The sequence below is a fragment of the Calypte anna genome, chromosome 2 (assembly GCF_003957555.1).
Source record: "Calypte anna isolate BGI_N300 chromosome 2, bCalAnn1_v1.p, whole genome shotgun sequence".
Lineage (NCBI taxonomy): Eukaryota > Metazoa > Chordata > Aves > Apodiformes > Trochilidae > Calypte > Calypte anna.
In genome coordinates this window covers 30320624-30343388 of record NC_044245.1, presented here as the reverse complement: position 1 = coordinate 30343388, position 22765 = coordinate 30320624, and the positions used below count along the sequence as shown (strand labels likewise).

Below are 22765 nucleotides of genomic sequence, written 5' to 3'. Positions count from 1 at the left end.
TGTGTCTTTGACTGTCTCAGATGACTTCTGATTTGAAGCTGTTACAGATGCCGGTGTGAGGTTTAATATTGATGACAGCTACCAGTGTGAAGAAAAGCCTTATCAGCCATTTATAGAATTTTAAAACTACTACAAAGGAACTCCATTAATAATAGAGTTAGCATTAAACTGAAACTATGCTGATATAAGTTAACATATTTTGACTTTTGAGGGTTAAGATATAGTTCTACAGATACTGCAACTACACATGTATTTCATTAGACCCTTTAAGCTGTTCAGTTTCATGACTTCACAAAGATTTTTTTTGTTTTTAATTTGCCTAAAAAGGTAAAAAAAATGCATCTCCTGTGCTATCATTGACAAAGACTTATAAAGTTAGCATGCTACATTTTCAATATCTCTTTTTTTGTTTCAGGGTAACTAAGAAGAAAACAACTTTCCTAGAGGCAGGTAAAAAGATCCAGTTACCACCAGTCAAGAAAAAATAAGCCCAAATCTGAGAAAAAGAACAAGACAGAAGAGGACATGGAGAAGATTAAGAGAATGTGCTGCACTGCCAGAAGACAATCTAAGAAACTCAGCTTTATTCCCAAGATATGCCTTCAGCTAAAATAGTCAATTATTATAATAAAAAGACAAGGAAAAGAAGCAGTAACTAAAAGTTACAGTGGTGCTCAGAAATTCAGAATTTCCATTCATAAATAAATTGAAATATGACAGCATCAGCTGGGGGTAGGGGAACACAGGAAAAAAAATTAGACATGCAAGGCAACTCATGCAGTAGGCAAATCAAAGAACCCACAATTTCATGTACCTTTTTGATGTTTCTACAGAGCAAGACTGCAAACCTCTCCACTTTATTTTCAGTGGAAGTAGAAAATATGCATTATTGCAATAAAAAATTTGATCCTGTTGAAATCAATGGCAATGTTCCAATGTTCTAAGACTTCAGTTTCTTAACGAATACTTATTGACATGAATCAAGCTCTGAACAATAAAGAAAAAGTAGTATCTATCATCTCTTTCAAAGTTTCATACTTTTTTATACTTACCTTTAAAAAAATAAAAGATCTTCACATGCATACAAAAAAGTTCTCTCTATTACTGAACTTTTGCTAGTCTTATGACTCACTAGGGTAGAGAAAAGTAACAGATACTGACAGCTCACTAGAAATGTTTTTTCATGATGCACTTCATATAGCAAGAGAATTAGGTAAGAAATTCAGAAGGAAAAATTATAGGCTTAAAAAAGAAAAATACAGTATCTTTTTCAGGTCAGGAATATCTAATACCATCAGTGAGACAGATACCTTTTCCTCAGAAGAATGGAGAAGCTTTTGTTACCTACTTTCAGGCATGGAAGTCACAATTAAATGCAGACATCTGCCAAAGAAAATGCATTACAGACTACAGAAGCTGTGTTATTTTGATGAAGAATATATATTACTACTGTTCCCCTGCCACTGAAAAGCCTCAGTTAAAGAGAGGCATTTAAAGGTACAGCTCTCAATTCTCAAAATGATCTGTCAGACATATAACTAATACGATATGTTATATGTTCTTTGTACAATTTAAAGACCTGATCTAAGAAGGGCAAACTTTGTTCCAAGTAACCCAAAAAACAGTCAGTGAAATTAATAATGAACTTAAAGTTAGGCACATCTTTCTGTTCACCAAAAAAAAAAAAAAAAAAAAAAAAAAAGACAGAAAGATCATAGAAAAAAAAAAAGCAAGGCTTTTATTTAATTACACTATATTATAAATTAATTGCTGACATATCCGTGTTACATTAGAAAACAAAGAATAAGTCTAATATCTAAAACACACTGGCTAACAACACCAAAAAAGGAACTGATGTAGACTTAACAGAAAAAAAAAAAAGCCAACCCAAACCCATGCCTAAATGCAATTAGATCTTGCTGGCACTTAAAAAACAAAGTTTGTAAACAGACTGTTAGAAGTAATCTGAATAGGTTAATAATGAATCCTTGAAGGATATATCCAGAAAGCAGAATAAACCTGAGACTGTTACTTTCAACATCTTTAAAGACCTAATCAGGATTCTATTAAGCACAGAAACTTACAAGTTAACACTGTGATTAAAAACAAGAGATTAAAAAAAACACAAAACAGAAGAAAATTCAAGCTGCCAACACACCAGAAGGATCTACATCAGGTCCTACATTGTAATAGATTATTTCCAACACACACAAGGCTAAAAGGCAGTCTTTTGATCTAAGAGATATTTTGAACTGGTAACAACTCCAAGTTCAGTAGTTCCTGTACACTTCCCATCTTGGATTAAAGTAACTCTCTCACTAAGCACCTATACTTAGTCTTGACACTTAAACCAGATTCTTCCAGCACATCACAGCTTGACATTCCCACAACAACATACAGCAGGACGTTCTTCAAATATAATTCAGGAAAAAATTAACCTATCTCTCAAAAACTTTCATATTAGTATTTTAGATTAATTTTTTAAAAACAGCCCCCAACCTGCATACCACCAGCTCAGCCCTTCTCCTATACAAGTCATCATCCTACTCAGATACTCCCTCTCATCACTTTGATTTGATCATCTACAGTATAACCACCAGTCCTGTGGTGGTAATTTACAGATTTCCTCATATCTTAATCTTTTCTCTGATCTCATTACAAAGCCTCAGCTACGACCTTGCAAATAAACATCTTTATTTACACAACTTTAGTTCTTAGTTTATTTTTTCAATATCTGTTCCTCAGATCAAGCTTTATAACTTTCTTTAATTCCGTTCTTTCCTGGCACATTCCTACTCCCAGATAATATGCATCCCACTGGTTCCCTGTCCCAGGTGTCCATCCACCACCACTTTCAACCTGGGCTTCTCTAATCAGCTTAGATCAAGATAATATTGTGCCTGGATACCTACATCAACCTATGTCAATCTATGTATGGCATAGGAGTAAATGTGTATATTTCTGCAATTTCTTCTCAGATATCTGTTTATATTCTTATTTTCATTTGCTAATAATATAACAAAGATTAGTCCTGTTTAGATTTGCTCCTCAGTTCCTCCCATCAATCTAATTATTCTGATTTTTAAAAATCCTTTATTTTCAACATTACCCACTGATGTCACCATATTCTATGATTTGCCTTTCCGCACCTATGTTTTTTTCATTAATGACAGCACGTCCACTGAACACACAAGAAATACAAGAATGCCAAAGGATTCCTTCATCTCATGAGTCATACTCATCACTAAAACTCAAAGAAAAGGCATAAGAGAAAAGGCATAAAACTGAAACTCACAAATTAATCTCAGGGCTTTGCTGCCTAGCTAATGTGTCATCACTGTTTTGTTCAAAATGTCTTTGTGAATTGAAAACAGAGATAACATTCTCAATCTGTGCAATCTTTACTTTGAGCTAAAACCTTAGTTTTGTACCAAGTTATTAGAGAAAACGTATTTAACCTCTCTACATTAAAAAAATAAATAAATCACTGAGCAAATTCAAAGAATACTACTATAACCAAACAGATAGGAAAAGATCAAAACCAACATGATAAGCATCTTTAAATTTAGGCAGGTACAGTGCTACAGTGCTAGAGCACTGAAGTCTAGTATACATCACAGATACTTTAAGAAGCATCAGTCCTTGGTTTCACTTAAGAGTACTTCAGTGTATGCTTTACAGGATCAAGTTCTAAATTATGAAATCAAAATTTCAAAAGAACAAACTTGAAAGTATAAGACGAGATTCCACAGACACACATGTTACTAATAACACCAAGTCACTGTATAGGTTTATTTATAAAAGTTAGTTACTGACTATGACTGGTGTACCACACCCCATTTGTTGGTGCTAGCTGTGTGACACCTTTCCCCTGTGCTAGTCAGTATTTAAAACAAATGTGAAAATAAATTTTATACACAGGAAACTAGGTTCTATATGTACTGTATGCATGTACCAATATCCTGTATTCAATAATATTGCCTGCATGTATTTTAGTAATGTATTTAATGCTTTTCATAAAATATCACACCATGTGTTTTCATAAATAGCAGCTGAAAATTTTTATTTTGCAGAAGTGGCTTTGCTGAGTAAGGTTTTACGTTTACTTTACTACAATTACATCAATTTGATTTTAAAAGGGTATGACATGTATTTTAGAAAGCAAGAAGTCCCGCTGAAAGCCCTGTGAAATAAATCAAGTGTAAAAAGTGCAATATTCAAAATTGCAGGTATCTAAACATTGCTACAGAAAATACTGTGTTTAAGAATTCTAAGACAAAAGATCTTCATGGTTCACAGAAGCACACGGAGAGAAAGTAAAAACACTCTTAGAATTTAAGCCATGAAGACTGAAAAAGTAATTCCAGTTGGTGCAACAGTCTCATCAGATGTACAACTGTGACATAAAGACAAAATGCCATGGAAAGTACTCTAGGGAAAAGTGACCACAGCAGGAGTGCTTCTACAAGACATTCAAGGAATAACATAGTGGGTAGGAGAAATAAATTTGGACAGAAAGATTTCTGAAACAGGTGGTTTGAAAGAGCAATTTGAAAGATAAAGTTGTATTTTTGAAAAAGCATTTATCCAGAAAATTTCCTCACTTTGAGGAAAGAGGTAAGGAACCATTTCTTTTTCTTTTTTCACCAGGTTGTATGTTTATTGTTAATTTCATAGCAACTGTAGATAGATTTTCCCTTATGATGCTGTGAAAACAGTGAAGAAAAACCATGAATTACTTTTAAGTCTTAAGTGATGTAGACATGTAAGTCTGACCGAAATCCAAAAAGCTTTGGGCTGTCACCCATGCCAGTTTTAAAAGCCGATTACATAGCCATGGGGAGGTCTAGGAGCAATGTGACCACCCTGGGAAGGCCCCATGTGGATGTATAACTGTGCTTCCAGTAAAATTTCAGTCAGGACCATGAATAATGCCAGGTGCTCCATGAGAAGGAAACATTCAAAGTTGGTTTAAAAATGTACAAACAATATCTAGCAAATGCAAGCACTGAGCTTTGTGCAACATCTGTCCCTTGCCAACAGCCAGAGGCTGCCGTCTACCCTGGTAATGTATCCTAGAGGCACCTTCAGTCAAGTGTCAGAAGAATCTATCTCTAGACAACCCTTCTTGACTCAGGACCTTCTCCCAAATCCATACAAAAGGCATAACCTAGAAACAAACCCTCAGACCCCTCAGACAAGTTTCCTGGATCTCACTGACTTCCCCTAAACTACTGAGGAAAAACTAGATTAAGTTTGCATCTACATATACTAATTTTGCAGTTGGACAGAAACGAAGTTCAAGGATAAAGATACAGGTTCTGCCTTAAGGACAAATGCTCTTTTAGGTATCTGCCAGACTACCTGACCAAGCAGTAAGAACATGGAAACCGACACCAGAAGTCAGAACTGCCCCTTCCCACTCATCAGGCCAAAATAAAAGTGAAGTTCTAGGCTAGATACACGTAAAGGTAACTTAATCTGATTCAGCAGAAGAGAAAACCAGATGAGATAGGCTATATACATATACATAAACTATATACATCCTACCCACTTGTCAGGCCCCAGAATCAGAGGAATTCAGATTTATCTTACCACCCATATCTGACAGGAGGAAAAGACATGAGTTTTTACATACAATCATCCACCAACTGCTGATATGAAGGAAACAAGGACTTGAAACTCCACCATGCAAGGCAGGCAACAAAGCCCTAACCAGAAGCACCACTGTAACCTCTTGACTAGAGCTCTAGACACTCCCAGTCTCCCATCTGGGAGTCTCTCTATCACTCTTTTTCTCTACTGGAATTTCCTGCCTGTGGCTCAGTAGGCACCTTACTTAAGAAAAGCAAAACAGGAAAACTTGTTACACAGCAGAATCTCCAGGCTTGATTTCAGACCAAACACAGCTGTCCTACTTCTAGCATTGCTATGTCAGCTCTCTCCAGGGAATGACTGGAATAGATCATCAAGTGAAGCACCACTGACATAACCAGAGCACACAATTACTAGTTTCAAGTGTCGAGTCCAGTCTAAAGGAAGGGACTTGAATGAAAAGTGTCTCAAGCCACTTATCATTCAGTTCAATCTAGAAACAAACAAAACAATCATAAAGCATTACCACGTTGCTTTAATGTAGTGAAATGAGGCAACCAGGTGCCACTAATTGCCAGGTAGTGGGCATGAGCTTGTGTTAAGCCCACCTGTGCCTAATTAAGGCAGGCCCTAACTGCGCATGAGCAGGATTAGGGGGCCAATAAAAGGTGAGTCTTGAAGCACAGGCTTGGCTCATTCCTGAGCACACCTGCAGAGAGATTAGCTTCTTTTCTCAGCACCGCACTGACTTGGTTGTGCCACTAGAGCTCATCACCGTTAGGGTGAAGCTCTGAGTCTCAAACCCACAGCCTCGGCTCTTTAAACCATTTTTTTTTCTCTAGCTTCCCTATCCAGGATGCATTTCACATCCTGCAAACCCAAAGATCACAACTACTGTCTCCAGACACCTGCTCACTCACCTGTATCTTAAACACATTATTTAAGACTTATTCTCCTGGTCAAGAGCATGCAAAGGATCAGAATCATGTGGGAAGCTACTGATTTAGAGAACCAGAGACTTGAGGGATAAATAGTAAACCTGAGATGGTTTTGAACAGGTAACATGGGCAGGATCTGGCCAAAACCTGCTGACTGTTCATGATCAGAGCTCACACTCAGCTTGCTTACTCATACTCCACTGACATCTCTAGCTAGGCTTAGAGCACCAAGTGCTGAAAACACTTGAGAAGACACTCAAGCCTCTCTATTGCCTACAAGTTTTCTGCTTTACTTGTACACAGTTGTGTGCTGTGAGCTATTAATCGCAACTGAACAACAGTGGCATGCTGCTCAAGCTTTGCTGTTTTCAGTCTGTTAAGCCTATGCTGCTTTGGTCACCACCTCCTTACTACTGTCAAAGGCTGGCTAAATGCAGACATTCTTTTGGCCTGCAGCTGGAGTTCATGAGGGCTGGACAAGAAGAAGAGAGCTGAATGGTGGCTGCTGCATGCCTTCTGACTTTGAAGAATCCACTCATTACCAAGAGGGTTTCTATGATTTGGATGCCGAGCATGGTGGGAATTGTCCCACAAAAAGATGAGCTCTTCTATTTACTTCTCTTCCAACAACAAGTTGTCCTTCTTAATTTTAAGTCACTACAAGGCTTATAATCCAAAATTCTCTGTTGCTCAGACCAGAAAGAGGGAAAAAAGTAGGATAAGACTTGGTCCACGGTGGCTGCTGATGAGTAGTAAAAGGCTTTCTGCTTAAAGCTGCGTGACAGACTGGGACTCAAGATGCCATATAGACTGGGAAAAAGCTGTGGGGAAATATATAGGGCAAGAAAATATTCTCCCTCACAGGAGGAGACACCATCATGTTTAAGAAATTCTTGTACCAGCACAGAATGTTTCACTATTGGCTCAGTGCGTGCCATTTAGTGTGGATAGATAATACCACTGTGATCGCTTATGACTACACAGTCACAAGGCCAATACACCAGCCAGACAGTTTGCCTGGATAAGATGCTTCCCCTCACCACACTTCCAACCAGGTAGTCTGCAATGGGCTGGAGAAAGGACCTTGCAATATTGCTGGATATTGCCTTCTCGATGGGATATGGTGCAAGTGACAGAGCAGTAGTCAGAACTGCTGAAGAAAAACAATCAGAAAATTAACTGAACAGCTGGACAATATTGCCAGCACCTTGTATGATTAAGAATGCTTAGACATCCTGATGAGCCTACAGAGATGGGATGGCTTGGGATGCAGGCCTGAGCATCTAGAGGATATAAAGTTGTACACACAGGGAAATTAGTCCTATAATCAAGAGCAATTTCACCACAGCTAAATACAGATTCATAGGCATCTACTGTTTCTCTGTACAAGATGAATTCCAGCCATCATGAGCTGTCATGGATGAAACTCTTCATGCTTAGACATAGTCACAACATTCTACTTCATCTAAATACTATTTATGGACACTGTAATTAGAAGGTTAACATTACTTGAATAAGATTATAAAGAAATAAACATTCTTTCTGTGTGAATCTCATAGAAAATGTCCTCCTTTGCTACTGACATGCCGGATAGAAATTGACTGCATTTAACCTTATTGTAAAGAGGGATGTATAGTTTAGATCCTTCAGTCATAGGTGAGGCCAGTTTCCTCATAGCTCAGTATTCTAAAAAAAACAGGTGTTGAAAGTGCACTTTTTCCTTCAGCTTCATCATTTCAGTTATTCAAATAATTCCAAATTGTCTCCAGTGATTATACACAAAGCTGTAATTACCTTCTGTGTCTGAGTAATGAGAAAGCAGACAAAATGCACCTGATTCTATAACATAATGGCAAATTTTACAACATTACAGAGAATGGAGGGCTCTTCTGTTGATGCTTTTCCATTCCAGAAGTTAGGCACTCAATAGTGAATTTTTTTTTATATTATTAAATCAGTTTATTTCCACTGGGACAAGAAAGATGATTCCTTCTAATCGGAAACTCATCGCCAAAATAGAGTGAACCTTCAAAAAAATCAAGAAACAATCAGATGGTGTTATTATTTGAAGCTACTGCCTATTCAGGCATAAATTATTCAACTCTGTACGTTCTATACATTTATAGCACAACAGGAATATGGATATTAATATTTTAAAGTGTTGATTTTTTTTATTATTATTTCTTTGTTTCACTGTAAGACTGTTAGCTCTTTCAATATTTATCTGACTCATTATGTATCTTACAGTTAGACGAAAGGGTTGTTTTTCTTCCATGATATATAAGGTGTTGATATGACCCTTGTTATGACTCTTGATCAAGTGAGATAAAGAAAAAATGAGACTCTGGAAAAAATCCAAGATACCATGCCAAGGAGAACAGTACAGTAGTGACCTTTTCTTGAAGCTTCCAGCCTGAGGTTAGAGGCAGGAGGAAGATGAAGATGTCTTTGATTACATATTAACTTCCTATTGCTCCCAGGTGGTACTTTTCTGTCAGCAACATTCATTGGCTGAGAGTATTTTCTAGTTGTCATCAGACAATATGATCTTGTCAAATCTAATTGCCTGTGTCAGCCCTTACCCAAACCCTCCATCTGCTTCCCAGAAATATTCAGAACCATTTAAATCATTAAGATTTTACTGGCTTTACTCTCAAGTGCAATTCTTAGAATGAAAGTTACTTATTCTCCTCTTAGTGCAGAAATGCAGTAATATAGCTTCTATTAATTTTCTGATGCACTGCAAAAGAAAAATCAATATAAACTGAAACTACAGAATTCAAATTTATTACTAGCAGAAAATGGGAACCACAGGACTGAGTAAACCTTGCAGTTACTAAAACACAGAGCTTTGCCATCAATTTCTGATTTTTTTAAAAAGTATTTTTCCCTCTGTTAAACTTCCCTTTATTTCTTTTGGTAACATTATTCTTAGTGTCTAATCAATACATTTCTAAAGATGAATGCAGAATGAAACATAAGATGTCAAGTACCATTTCCCATGTAGCATCAATGCTTACTGCCCATACACAGAGCCTTACTTTGACTTTAAACAACTAATCAACTGAATAATGGTTAGAACTGTATGAATTCCTGATTCAGAGGAAATTATTTTTTCACCTGTCTTCTACATAAAAATTGTATCTACATTCATAGTTCTAGTAATGCCACAGCCAACACTATTCTATACCAGGATAAACTTAAGAGAATTCAGATAAAGCATTAATCTTTCAAAACAAATATTAGTAGGACCCTCTTTTCATAATAAAATATTAAACTATGGTAATTGTGTGTTACATAATAAAGTATTTTAATACATGATACAAAAGGTGAAAAACCTAGAATTATACATTGATTATTGCCATTAATCCTCTGTCTTCATTAGTAGTTTCTGACAAAAGCTTCCTGACCTAAATGGGCAATTTTCTTTAAACACTGCTTAGCTTTTCCAGAAACTTTAATTTTACAGAGAAAGTTCCACAAAATTAACATTATGCTTCAGGTTTTTAAGAATAACCTCAAGTATGAGATTCCAATTACTATTAAAATTCTGAGGATTTGATTGCAAAATGCAATTAGATTTAATTCAGAACAATTAGATCAAATAAGTAGCTAACACATTTTTAACCTGATGCAAGTCAGATTCTCATTTTATTTAGCTTGACATGTGTCAGTAATATCAGCTTTGTTAACATCAGTACAATTCCTTTGCCTAGCTGATGGAGCAATATTAGTGGGAAAAGTTTGTAGATAAGATAATAAGAATCTGTACATGAAAATCTGATGGATCATTGTACTAATGTTCTGTAACTGCTTTAAGGATGAAGATAAGTTCATTGCCTTTACTCTGATTTGTGTATGCTTAGCACATAATCCATATCCCTTTGCAATGCAAAGCTTAAAAAACAAACAAACAAACAAAATAGGAAAAAATAGGAAAAAAAACAAGCTAAGCTAAATACATTAAACCCTAACTCTATCTTTGGAAATTTGTGCGGCTCCAATTTGATTTAGAATATAAATATATACCATAAATGACAGATTTCAGTCTTTTCACTATCTTGGTTTTAACATATCTGGAGCCAGAAGCAATATAGTGCTCTTTTTCACACAACTGAGAGTAATATAAAATCACTGTAACTACACAACAACAATAGGGACCTGAAAAAGAAGCAATCATAGACACTTTAAGAAAATACTTCAGTTCACGTATCACATGGCTAATCAATTTCAAGAGAGAAAATCAACCTCTGTGAGAGTAAGCAAAGAGCATTTAAAACATTTTTTAAATCTAGCTTTTCATTAGTTTTGATTATATTTCCTTGGCCTTAAAATATGCTTTTTCACCCTCTCTCCTGAAGCACTTAACCTGAAATCACTGCAAAGAATATGTATCTTTTTTTCTTAAGACAGCACTGAATTTATCAGTTTGCTTCATTATCTATACTGAACTGTATTCTCATCTTTCTGACACTTACATGCACAAAAACTAAGTTATGGTCCAAACATGACCTGAAAGAGACAGACTCCCAATTGTGCCTTCTGTTCTCTCTCCCAGACCAGTCTCCTCTTAAAAAGAGCCAGTGGTACAAACACTTACCAGAAATCAAAGGAATGAGGAGAAATGATGCACAGACTTTGCAGAGGATAAACATCCCAGCAGCTCTCTCCAGAAGTACAGATAAACACTCTTGAGCATAAACTAATGAGAAGCTGGGTCAGAAGTGACACTAAAAATTCAATCAGTATTTCCATAATTCTCACATGCAGTGTATACAGATTTTCCATATAAACTGGAGTAAAATTGTGGAAGAGGTGCTGTTGCTACATTGTGGATTAGATAAAAAGGATTTTATTTGCCAGACACCTAAAAATAAAAAAAATCCTACACATTCCAGCAAGCTCTGTTTGCATGTAATCAGAATATACTGAAGAAGCTACAAACTTATATTCAGGCATCACTGAGGAAAACTAGTGGTGAAGGGGACAGAAGTACACAGGTATGTTGATGCAAGGAAAACATACCTAGAGCATGTGCTAAAACCCACTAGAATTATACAGAGGCAATTGATCAAAAGTAAAAAAGATGAATCATCAAGGATTGCTTCTGGTACACTTCTGTAGCTCCTCCACTGGCTCTGAGCATCTGTCTAAATTCTATCAGCCTCTCTGGGCTGCCCTAATGACTCAATGAGCATGAAGAGCCGCTTCGCTGCTGCCGAACTGCTATCCCAAGTTCCATGCTCTATGCCATTTCTGCTCCAGGCTGGGAAAGAAATTACTATTACAATTTTCCCCCAACTTCAGTAGATCTGAACCTTGAACAGGGGTTTCAGGAGCCATCCTTGTAATCATCTCTCTCTCTCTTCTGACACAAAGAAATCCATCAGGAAGTGAAAATTTCAGATGCAAAGGTGGAATCCTGACCTCATTACAGTCAATGGCAAAACTCCTCATAGTTAAGTAAAATCCTTTACCATTTCAACCAAGATTCTAACACTGTTACTATCAGTGTTCTCAGCGAATTGTGCAGAAGACTCCCATTCCTGTCACCTTCTTTTGAAATCTGCATTTTCTTCAAAATCTCAAACCATACCAGTGATATGCACAAGGAAAAAGAAGATCTGATCAGCTCTTAAACAGTCCTAAAAGAAGTCTTACAATACTAATAGGTTAATGCTGCTCAAGTCATATGTATCTCACTGAAATGCAGTAAAAACCTAGAGTCACACACCCATTTGTCACATTAATCCTGTATCTTTTTCACTATTTCCTAATGAAAACTTCTTCACTTTTTCACACACACAAAAAAAGCACTTACTAACTTCATTTTCCAAAGGGAAGCTCAAAGCTCTTTTGTTCCAAATGACTGCAAGATAATTAAATTTAATAATATTTTCATACCAGGAGTCTAACTTCTTCCTTTTTTGAAGGCAAAAAGAGCACAAGCCAGATGGAATGGGACACAAGGTGTGTGTGACAGCATACAATAAATATAGATACTTTACACTCTTCTAAGACACTTCGTGTAAGACATCTGCATTTACTAAGATTTAAAGATCTTCATAAAACACCAGTATGTACTGAATATGAAAACCAGCACCTCAAAAAGGTTTCACTCAGCTTTCTTTCCTACATTCAGCTCAACAGCTGAATGTGCTCAGCACAAATCACCCACCTTCAAGCAAGCAATGCACACATGCATGAGGAATGTAATAAATTTTGTATTATAAAGTTTATTATAATAAAGCCAACACCAGTACAGTCTTACCTGGCATGTGCTGAGGTTCACAATAAAATGCACTCATTCCAAGTAAGTTATATCAAATAAAGGATAAGTTCTTTGGTCATATATACTCATTCTAACCTAAAAACTCAAAACCAAAAGGAGCAAATGAAAGGTGATTTGCCCAAGTAATGCTAGCTCTAAAATACCACATCACATATCAGTTTCAGTAAACAATCTAACCTTAGTAATTCAGCAATACAACTTTCTCTGAAAAAAAAAAGCTTATATCTCTGGAAAACATTACTGAAATTTTGAAGCGTGACAAATACCTTTTACCATAAAATCAATCTTACGTTTTGGTGTGAGAAACTCTCTCAGCTACACAATTAACCTATGACTACACTGTAAACCAGAAGTATTGTCTTTTGCAGTTTATATACACATACCCAAGATAGCTTTCAGCTAGCTAGTCTGAGTAGTAACAAATATAAATTGACAACAGTACATGCAGTTTGGTAAATATGTACTTAATTTACTATTTTTGATATGACCAGGCCATATTGTAACTTTTTTTGCCATTTTTCATTGGTTATAGTTGAGTATATATACAGAACAGGATCTGTTTTCAAAACTTCCGTTCTCCTGCTACATATTAGATGAATACTAAGGAACTATTCCAACCACATTTAGTTACCCTCAGTATTCATGGCAATTCCTACGAGGATTCATATAATTTTTATGATGGGCAAACATGAATTTCATCAATATTTTCAGTATGAAAATCACATTTTTGACAGCGCCTTCTACAGGAATATCTCAGGTAGTGAGATGATCAACTGAAAATTATAGACAGTAGAGAGGATGTGAGAGAAACAACTCTGCAGACATCAAGGTCAGTGAAGAAGGATGGGGAGGAGGTGCTCCAGGTACGAGAGCAGAGATTCCCCTCCAGCCTGTGGTGAAGACCATGATGAAGCAGGCAGTCACCTACACCCCACATGGGAGCAGGGGGATGCCCAGAAGAAGCTGTCACCACATGGGAAACCCACAGTGGAACAGACTCCTGGCAGGACCTGTGGAGAGAGGAGCCCATGCTGGAGCTGGCTTGCTGGCAGGACTTTTGACCCCACTGGGGACCCACACTGGACCAGTTTGTTCCTGAACTGCACCCCAGAGAAGCAGAGCAGGGAAGAGTATGAGAAGTCCTGTGGAGGAAGGAGCAGCAGTGACAACATCCAATGAACTGACCACAACCCCCATTCCCCATCCCCCTGCACCACAGACAGTGAAGAAGGAAAAGAAACTGGGAGTTAAGCCCAGGAAGAAAGGAGGGGTGGGGGAAAGCTGTTCTAAGTTTTATTACTCATTATCCTACTCTGATTTGACTGGTAATAAATTGAATTAATTTGTCAAAGCTGAGCCTGTTTTGCCCAACAGAGTAATTGGTGAGTGATCTCTCCTTTGTCCTTATCTCAACTCATGAGCCTGTTGTTGTATTTTCTCTCCCCGGTCCAGTTGAGGACCATGGAAGAGCAGCTTTGGTGGGTTCTTGGCATTCAGCCAGGGACAGCTCACCACATGAATGTTACTTTCTACTAAGAAATTTAATATATATCCCATTTGATCACAGTATTATCTTGTTGGTTTTTTTCTCGAAAAATTCTAATATACACAACTGCATCAAATTCAGCATGTATTGGGACTTTCAGTAGTGAAAACAATTTCACTTTTGTTTTTAAATTACTCTGGGTACAGGAAGACAGTTGTAAACAGAAGATACACAACTACTATTCCTGTTTCATCCTGCAGACTGCTCTTCAGCTGTGGAAAAGCAGGTTAATGGAAAAGCAAACAGTGCTGCTTTCAAAACTGGCATTTTAATGTCAGGTTAAAAATATTTGTATTACCCATTCACATGGACTTTGATACCAAAATACAAAGGAGTCTGACACTGAGAACAGTATTTTGGATAATCTAAACTAACTGGTGCTGCATTTTTATCAGCTTAGTCACCAAGAAGTATACTCTATCAGAATTCTGAATTGACAAAAGCATTTTCATACAAAACATAGCTATTTCAATACTTGTATGAAGAAGGTGGCATAAGTGCTGGGTAAATATGACTGATTGCAGCTCTCCTTAGGGGTCATATTTTTTTCCCAATATTTTGTATCTTATTTTTGCCATTGTCATGAAAAAGGGTATTAAATAGTGTATTATTTGCATCATTGATGGTGGAAAGTCATCATAAATAGTTGAGACCTATCTATGTTATACAAATCACTGTGAAACTTCACTGTATGGAGTCACAGAACTGCCTTCCAAGACCGCTCCAGTATTATAGCAGAGAACAAGCCTGCAGTTCTCTCTAAACAAAGTAGGCGTTCTGGGTACAAAATATATGTGGGCTGGGGCCACTGATACAGGAATGCATTGGACAGGAGAGAAAATGTAGAAATACTGAATAAAAGATCATTTAAAATATCTTCAGTAGATCTATGGAAACTGCTGGGGAGTAGGGCCATGAGTAAGGAGATGAGAGAAGGAAGACAGCAGACAGCATTTGAAAAATCTTAATCTGAAATACCTTCCTTTTTTTGTTCATGACTTCTCAGCAGAGCTTCCAGGCCTTTATGAGCTTGCAAATTAAATCCTGAATAACTGTCACAAAACTATTCTCCTGTCACAGGAAACAAAATGCCAAGCAACTAAAGCTGACAAGGCTGGAAGACAAATATGTTTAAAATTCCATAGTTTCTGTGTCCATCCTTCTTCAGTGCTGTTCCTGACACAAATTCTCAAAAGCTTTTGCATCAAAAAAGAAACATTCATGCATTTTCATATGTCAGAAGGTCACCATTCACTTCACTATTTCGCATCATTGAGATTGTTTTAAACATTTCTCGCCCTTTAAACGTAGTTTAACTGTTTTCAAACCTCCTCAGTGCACTTAAAAAAAAACACAAACTGCCCTGGGCTGCCTGTGAATTTTCCAAAGATGAATACACGTTTTGAGAACTACAATACCTGATTATTTTCTGTAAGTGATAATCACGAATGCTTACCGACTGCAATTATATTCCACTCTACAACAAAATTCAGACATTTTAGGTAAGTCAGAACAACTGTACTGTTATCGGAAACTACCTGCCCGGTGCCCAGCGAACCTCCACATCGCCTCGCCGGAATGTACGCACCGCTTTGCCACCGACAATAAAACTGCACTGAACTCTGGGCAGGCGGCAGGGACGGGATGCATCCGCACCTGCCTTGGGCCACCCAGGCAGCTCTGACACCGCTCCGGTAGCGGTGCCCAAGGGGAGGTCCCCGCCGCCCGCCCACCTGTTCGGCCCCCGACGGGGCGGCTCCCCCCGACGCCCTCCCCCAGCTCCCCTCTACCCGGCCCAGCGTGGGGAGCCCGCCGAGGCTCCAGACAGCCCCCGAGCTGCCGTGGCAGCAAAACCCCACGACACGGAGCCACGGGAGGAGGGGGTCGCAGAGGGACCCCCCCTGACGGACCAGGTGAAGCACACACACGCCAGGCAGGACAGACGCACGGGAAACTCTTCTTCCACTTACGCACCCGCGAAACAAAACTTGCCGGGGGACAGCCACCGCCCACAGACAGCCACCTTACCCGCCCTGACACGGCCCAACTTCCTGAAACCTTCCCAAAGGTCCCAAAAAAATCCACCCCGGCGCGCCACGGGTAAGGGCCGAGCGGCGGGATCGGAGAGCCCCCACGGCTCCGCGCTCGCTGCCGGCAGCGCCGGGCAGAGCGGAGCGGAGCGGCAGCCGGCCGGTGCCACTCACCTTCCCGCGCCTCCGCCTTATCTCTTCGCTCGCGGGCTGCAACTTCCAGTCCTTCCCCCAACTGCCATCTTCCACCGGAGCGACGGGGGGAAGAAGAGGAGCGGGGAGGAAAAGTTGCGGCGGCGGCTGCCGTGGGGATTAGGTGGCCATCGCGCCGGCGGGCGGCTGTGCCGGCGGCGGGGCGAGCCTGTGCCGTGCGGGGCGGGGCGGCGGCAGCTGGCGAGGGGCTGCGCGCTGCGATCGCCGCCCGTGGCGACGCGAGGAGGATTTACTAAAAATAGCCGCTCGGCTCGGCGGGGGGGCGGCGGGGGAAGGCTGCCGGGCTGACGCCGCGATCCCCGCCGCGGCCGCTGGGGGCCGAGCGGGCCGGGCTGGGGCGCCCCGCGGAGGGGACAGAGCCGAGGGGAGGGGACAGAGCCCAGGGGAGCGGGCGGCAGGGCAGGGAGACTCCCCGGGAGGCGTTTAGGGTACGAAAGTGCCGTTGCCCGGGACCGGATGCCCGGGGCAGGCGAGGTCGGGCAGCGCTGCCGTCGCAGTGACGGTTCCCAGGGCGCAGCCCCCTGAGGGATACAGCGGTGTCCGGAGTGTCTGGACCCCCGCCTGGGCTCCGCCTCTCCCCGCCGCCGCGGGGCTCTGCGGGTGCCGGTAGCGGCGGGAGCGCGGCCCTGCTCGGCGGGCAGTGACGGTCGGAAGGGCTTCGCAGAAGGCCTGGGAAGACAGGGCCCGCGCCTCGCCCCCGCCGCGCCGGGCTGGGCCTTGGCCCCGCGGGGCTTTCACCGCCTCCTCGCAGGAACCGGGTGGCGGCCGGTTGCGGAGGAGCCGCTCGGCCTTCTCGCCCTCCTTGCCGCCCTTTCCACTGGTAACTTCGCTCTGCCGTCACGGGAAAGGATGCACCTGCCTCTCCCCGGCTCCCCTGCCAGGGAGGGGAGAGGGGTGCGGGGCCCAGCCGTGCGGGGTGAGTGCGGACATGCGGCTGGAACGGGGCCGCCGCTGCCCCCACCGACTCTCTCTCAGGCATTCGCCACAGGGAGAAAATGTAGGAGCTGCTGTATGATCCTGGCGTGGTAGTTGTTGCTCTTCCCTTGGGTGGTCACATCCTGAGATGATTGGACGTTTCTCCGGCACTGCTTTCACCTCACACTGTTTTTATCAGTTCCTGAATCCTGAATCAGTATCTCTTAGTATCTTCCACTACAGGATGCTCATCTTTCTGAATCCACGTTAAGTCTCTGGTAATGATCAACAGTCTCCAGAATTCCCTTTTCCTAATATTGCTGGGTATAGCATATCAAACACTATCGTCAGTGGAGTCTGTCTTAACCACTTTTATTTCTAACTTAAATTCATGATCGATTTCTTCATTATTTGGGAGAGAAGGGAGTGTCTGCTTTTATTTCTCCCAGCTAAAAGTTAGCCTCAAAGCAGTTTTACACAGTTCAAAAAAGAAAAAATCATTAGCTACCTTCCACCTAAGGGCTTTAGAATTTGCATTTGTATTTATAGATATTCCTTTTATTACTGTAGCAATTTCACACTGAGCTCTTTATTTTTTTTTTTTTTTTTAAGATTGATTGGACTTAATCTTTCATCTGTTTTGCTTTCAGATCTTTGATTTTCTGAAGCAAATGTTTAAAATTGTTTCTAAAACTGATGAAGAACTAGTTAGGACTGAAATGTAAAAATGGGGCTGAAGAAAGAGGTTTGGAATTCAGGCTTGAATGTCATTGATTGCTCAAGAGGTGCAAGAGATGAAAACTCAAGTGGCAAGCATTGTTTCCTTGTCACCCTCAAAATAAATCTGATTTCTCAAAATTAGGAATAAAACTGTATCTGCAAATTTTTCAGTATGGAAAGGGATCTTGGGAGTTTTTTTGGTCTGTCTTTTAGTTTGGAAATCAGTTTCAATGGTATTGCTAGATGTTAAGCCATGTAGTAGTTCTAATGATACATTGAGAACTTCTGAATTTATGCTGGAATATGATGGGCATCTTTGAGACACCACTGTGCTTTAGATACTGCTGTACTTGCTCTGCTCCTATTCAGTACTAATAAACAGAATAAACTACTGCATGCTGGTAATATTCAGGCAGCGTTTATTTTGCTTTTGTCGGATCTAGTATTGCTATTCCATTACTACATTATGTATTCCTAGTCCTACTGACCAAAATTTATTTACAGACTTGACTTCTGCTGGAGTTAATATGCATAGCTCTTCCTTCAAATGTAGTGTTCCCCATTTTATCACTGTCTTTCTGAGTTATTGCAAATATTTACTGAAAGTCATGGAGGTGAGAAAAGGATGTGGTATGCCTGCATCATAATTTATAAAACCTGAGATGAGATACTGAAAATCCTTCAAACATTTTCATCCCTAAAAAGATACTTGCATCATTTTTCCAGCTTCATCTATTCACATGTCTGCTGACATATGGTCTAATTTACAATAACTGTGTTTTTAAATGCAAAAAGCATGCATATTTATCACACAGAACATCAGTAGGGTCATTTGGGGAGGGCCACAAAAGGTTTTGGAAACCACACTGGAACAGAAAAATTGTCTTCCCCATGGTTCCTCATGTAAGGTGATGCCAAAGCATCAACTTTCTTTTTTTTTTTCCAGCCATATAGACTGAAAATATTGAAAGTAATTAAAATAAACCCAAATACATAGAAAACTGTAGCATTCAGTAAACAATTTGTCACATATATACATATTCTAGTATCAATACTGTGGAAAAATAGCTTTCAGAAGTACCCTGCCTTCACTGTAAACTACATTGGGTATTAAAAAAGCACTGAGATAAAAGATAAAAAGCACACAGCTGATCATTCCCTGGAGATATTTAAAAAGAGACTGGATGTGGCACTCAGTGCCATGGTCTAGCAACCGCAACGGTGGTAAAAAGGTTGGACTCGATGATCTCTGAGGTCCCCTCCAACCCAGCCAATTCTATGATTCTATGATTCTATGATTCTATGATTCTATGATTTAGTTCCAACTGGGACGACTCCCACTAGATCAGATTACTCAAGGCCCCATCCAAGTCCTTAATGTAACAAGGCAAAACTGTACTTCCAGCACCCATGTGCTTATTGATTTGTGGATCTGAGTAAGACAGAAGTAACCCTTGTCTGTGAAAATGGTTAAGCACTGAGCAAAAGCTAAGTCTGCCTTATTAGCTGATGTCATATGCCACCTCTTTGCTGAAGTGATCAGTCCTTTTGGATGTATTTCTCTTTCTTGACTGCTGGACAGGGGTTGGTCTCTTTTGCCAGACGACTTTCAACAAGACAAGAGGGCATGGTCTTAAGTTGTGCCAGGGGAAGTTTAGGTTAGATATTAGAAAGAATTTCTTTACAGAGAGAGTGATCCAACATTGGAATGGGCTGCCCAGGGAAGTAGTGGATTCTCCGTCCCTGGAGATATTTAAAAAGAGACTGGATGTGGCACTCAGTGCCATAGTCTAGCAACCGCAACGGTGGTTCAAGGGTTGGACTCGATGATCTATGAGGTCCCTTCCAACCCAGCCAATTCTATGATTCTATGATTCTATGATTATCTCTGGCAGAGGCTTCAATGATTCTTCTTGTGTGTCATCTTGCAACAGTCCTATGCTTCTAGTCACATCCAGAGCAGACTGACAAGACCTATTTTACAGATATGATTCCTAAAGTCAGATTGAGTTCAAGGAAGCAGCCACCTACTTGATGAGTCAGATGAATAAACACCCTAAAACTTAGCTGGTGTCTGTTCTTTACAGTCCTGTCCAGTTTTTAATGGAACTCCTGGCTCTGCTTTTTATCTTCAAAGTTCAGAGTCCAAGGTATGTGATACTCCACTGTAGAAATCACTAGCAGCCACCTCTTATCTGTCCCCTTATAGGGCTAGATCCTTCTGATGCTTCAGATCACTTTTTTTTTTTAGTAGAATTAGCCTGATACCTATCATCCTAGCATTTATCACCTGTGCACCACGTAACCAAAAAATGTGGCCCTTCTAATCAGTGTTATGCAATCCTCTATGTATGCTTCATACATTCATTAATGCTTACAAGAGTGCCTGCCATTGAAGTTATTTGTATTTTACTAATGAACGTTTTCATTAAGTCCCCTAAAATGTTAAGATTTTTCTTCTCTACAAAAAACACTGAGATTTGGTGGGGAGAAAAGCTGTAGCTTATTTGTGGTGCCTGTTAGTTTGAGAATTAGTCAAAAGGTTTTTTGGGTAAGACTGATAGCCTTTTAATAACTATCTTGCTCAGTGGCTTAACATTTTACGTTTCAGATTGGGTCTATTTGTCAATTTTGTTTACAGAAAGTGTTTGCATTTTTCCCAAAAAAAGATCAGTGGTTCAGCTGATCAGACAGTTTTATGCAATTTGTAAATAACCACTTAACTGCTACAGAAGTAGGCAATCTAAATCAATCAACACAGATGCCAACATTTTCAAGATAATAAAGATTTTTGTACTAACATTTTGATACAGAGTAGTTTTGTATATACCTAAATGTCTTCTGAAAATATATTTTCTACACAATGGAGATAATTTCATGTGGGATTAGCTCCTTTAGTGCCCAAGCTTTCAGGAGCACGTCCACATACCTACATTCGATTGGACTGTTCAGGTGGTTAAAATTAAACATGCTATTAGCCCTTTTTTTTAGTGCCAGTGGTTAGCCAATATTTGGAATTTTGTGGGATCTTTCTCAGAAACATGATAAGACTCAAATGTTTTTTGATCCCATCTTATTTGCAAGCAGAGAATATAAACAAATCTTGTTTCCTTGAACACAGCATGTTGTGAAATGAGGGACCAGACCAGGCTGCTTGCTCGTAATACCAATCCTGCACAAAGCTGTCCTGCAGCAGCACTGTGCCCCCTAAGGGTCTCTGTCACACTACACGAAGGTTTTGAAGTGTCCTGTAATCTTGCAGTGAACTGTGCAGAATTCACAGTCATTCATACAAAAAGGGAATCTAACTACAAGGTTTGGATGTTTGCTGAAAGATTTCTCATTAGCTTTGGATTGACTGGAGCTGAAGCTGAGGCCTATCCTTGCTTTCCTATACTGCCTTTCACTCTTTATCCTTAAGCCTCTTCTGTTCCTATCTTAAATGTATCTGATTGTTGTGCTCTTGCCTGCTTTTTGTCCAGATATTTTTCTCCCATTTTTTCTGCTTCTGAGTTGCCAAATTTTTCTAACCTTGTGTTGAAGACATTGGCATGTCCCACTATATTGGTGCAAATGACCTCTCAGGTGTCCTAACTCTGCTCTGATCTCTTGACCTTGTCCTTTGCTCATTCTGAACCAGATGTCTTTCCTGACATCATCTGACAATGTGCTTTCTTCCTGACTCATTGATTTTCTGATATCCTGGCAAACGACTTACAGTTTCACCAAAGGAGTGCATTTTTGTTCACACCTTATTGTACAAATCTTGGCTTACAGGACTGAGCACCTTTTTCATCCTTGCTAATCCTTGATCCACATTTTAGAAGGTAATTTTTAGTCTTTGCTAAGTTAGCAGGCATTAAAGAAGGAATCTTCACATACCTTGACTAGAAATGTATTTTATCCAAACAAGGATAGATCATAACTAGATCAAGAATTTCCCACAGATCATAAATATGTCTAGCTTACAAAATTCCTGATACATTAGTTTTTGTAAAAGTTCTTAATAATTACAGAAACAAAAGGCCTGGTCTTTGCACTTCGTGTCTTATTTGTTGCTTATAATCACTGTTAGAACATAAAGAGTCTTATAGGTGAATTTCTTGAGTTCCTAACTAAATTACCCTTTTAAAAACAAGCTATGTTTAAGGTGAGAAGAGGAACTCTGAGGAACACCTGTCATGGAACTTGACCAGATCATGCTTGCTTGGGTGGACAATTGCATCTGGTTTTGTCACATGCTTATTACAATAAACTGCAATTAATTGGCAGATAATACGTGATTCTGAATGAAGGAGTGAGCCTGAAACTGTGCGAATCTTTCTCACTACAGTGATTCATCAGGTAGGATTTGTTTCAGCTTTCTGCTTTACTTTTTTTTTAATTATTATTATTATTTATGATCTCCCACTCAGTAGTGATGGCAGGGTTGGGATGAAGAACGGACAGAAGTTACTACTGGAAGCCTCTGTCTGTAAGGTTGGTGCAGGCAGCTTAGGCCTGATGGTGCTTCATT

General features: G+C 39.8%; 1 protein-coding gene across 4 annotated transcripts in view; it reads right to left on the bottom strand.

Annotated features, from left to right (window-relative positions):
* HDAC9 (histone deacetylase 9) overlaps positions 1–16743 on the bottom strand; it is a 453995-nt gene extending 437252 nt beyond the window's left edge. For 3 of the 4 annotated variants that reach the window (XM_030444747.1, XM_030444749.1, XM_030444750.1), the window contains exon 1: positions 16576–16743. The gene's annotated coding sequence lies outside the window, so the exon portion shown is untranslated. Of the gene's footprint in view, positions 1–15909; positions 16042–16575 lie in introns of those variants that run through there. The other variant, XM_030444746.1, reaches the window with a different exon arrangement.
* Between the last annotated feature and the right edge of the window lie 6022 nt (positions 16744–22765).